The following is a 2,096-nucleotide window of genomic DNA, read 5'->3' as shown; positions in this document are numbered from 1 at the left end:
CGTACAACAATGTATTGTCGATAACTTTGTCTATGTGCTCTATGACTTAAAATATACTCAGAATTAAACACTCAAAAAAATGTGCTCTAATCACATACTAGTTTTAATTTAACCTGATCACTTTGTTAGAAAAGTCTTAGCTCATGTAGTTAATATAAAAATCAACATATGGTAGGGTTGAACCAATATGTTGCGTCAAGTAAGAATATTTTGACCTGAGATTTAATTTAAATCTGGTTAAACCAAATTAATTATTTTTCTGAATATAGCAAGTATAAGAAAATGACATTTAAAAGATATACAATTTATTTGGTTATTCCTTGAAGTATGTTGTCAACATGTTTATATGCATTTTCCTAAGACTTTAATGCAACCTAAATACTATTTAATCAGTATTTTGGATAGTTGAAGGCAAGAAATATGGTTTTTTTTATTTAACATTATAATAAGTCTTAACTGACTAATATGGTCTTTACTGATGTTTATTGTTTTTAATAACCTCTAATAGTTTCTGTCAATTATACCGGTTAATGACAAGTTGTTGTTAGTCAGTAGTACTGATTACTGATCATTAGATTCATATATTTCTCTTTATCCTTATATAGCTAACAGCTTAGTTCAAGAATATGTCACCAAGCTCATGGAATGTGCTCATGGAAATGAGGTAAAAGTCATGTGGTTACAGGACACATCGGTATTGCGTAAAACGAGAAGGCAGATGAACTTGCAAAGCAGGGATCAAGCCATAACTTCTGCGGCCCAGAACCCAGAATATCATTGGGCTGCAACATGATGACAGCCTATGTCTATAAATGAATAACCTCACTTCATCTCAACAGATGGAGAGAGTTGAGCACATGTAGAAAGACCAAACTCATGTTGCCGAAACCGTGGGTCAGGGAAGCGATAAAAGTGCTTAGCTATCCGCGGAGCACCCTAAGCTGGCTGACCTCACTAATTATTGGACATGGCAACTTCAAATAATACCTGAAAAAGATAACTCTTGCTGAGAAAGACACTTGCATATTATGTCTAGAAGAAAAGGAGTCAGCGGTGCATATATTGTGCTAATGTCCAGCACTGCCAAGTAGGAGGAAGACTGTCTTGGGACACCACTGGGTTGGTGATGACTTGGCAGGATACCTCAAGCTAAATGAGCTGCTTGCATTAACAAGAGATGTAGTTATGCGAACGGAAACCATTCCAGGTTTAACTCAATAACGACATCCGAGAAAAGAAGGACGAAAAAGGATCCAAGTAGTTTCGTGGTGTACTTCGGCTAATCCTTCACTTCAGTGGGGCCACTTGTTGCACGGTGCGCTGTCTCAACGTCCCACCATAAGTAAATATTTCTCTTTATCTTTTTTTATTTTTCTTTATAATTATCCGAAAGAATTCTTTATTTTTTAAGCTAACAATCTGCGCAAATATTTAAGACAACAATATCAATAGATAAGTGCAACTTAATTTTATATCATATTTAATATTATTTAAAATAATGTTAAGAACTTTATTGAAAGATAATAAGAACATTAATAGACTCAATGATTTGTTAATATATTATAAAAAAGTTATCGTTAATGTGTATGTACATAAGTTTCTCCCCGCAACATATTGCAAAAAATTAATTGGCATGTTTGTGGCTGTTCAAAGAATATTTAAATGAAAAAAGTTTAAATTCTTTTACTGTAACAAAATCAATTTAAGTTCATTGAACTTCAGCAAAAGAGAAAAGATATTAAATAAAATTTACATTCAGATAAAATAAATGCAAATTAAAGTTTTCTTTCAATGAGTTTTCTGTCAGTATTCATAAATAAACAAAATGTTTCAACGAATTTGTTTTTAAACAAAACGCTTAGATACATTTTTATGTGATTTTATTTAGCACATCAAATACTAATGAAATTTATAAGAAATTAGTTTATAAATATTAATATAATTATTTTTTAATAATTTTATTTATTTATTTTAATAATTTTATTTATTTATTTAAAAACTATAAACTTTTTTTGTTTAACTAAATTTTCTTACTTATTTAATTTGTTTATTTATTAGTAAATTTGCAATTTTTGATCATTTAACCCAAATTAAAA

Source organism: Teleopsis dalmanni, chromosome 1 (genome assembly GCF_002237135.1).
Source record: "Teleopsis dalmanni isolate 2A chromosome 1, ASM223713v2, whole genome shotgun sequence".
Classification (NCBI taxonomy): Eukaryota; Metazoa; Arthropoda; class Insecta; order Diptera; family Diopsidae; genus Teleopsis; species Teleopsis dalmanni.
Note: the sequence above shows the minus strand (reverse complement) of the source record.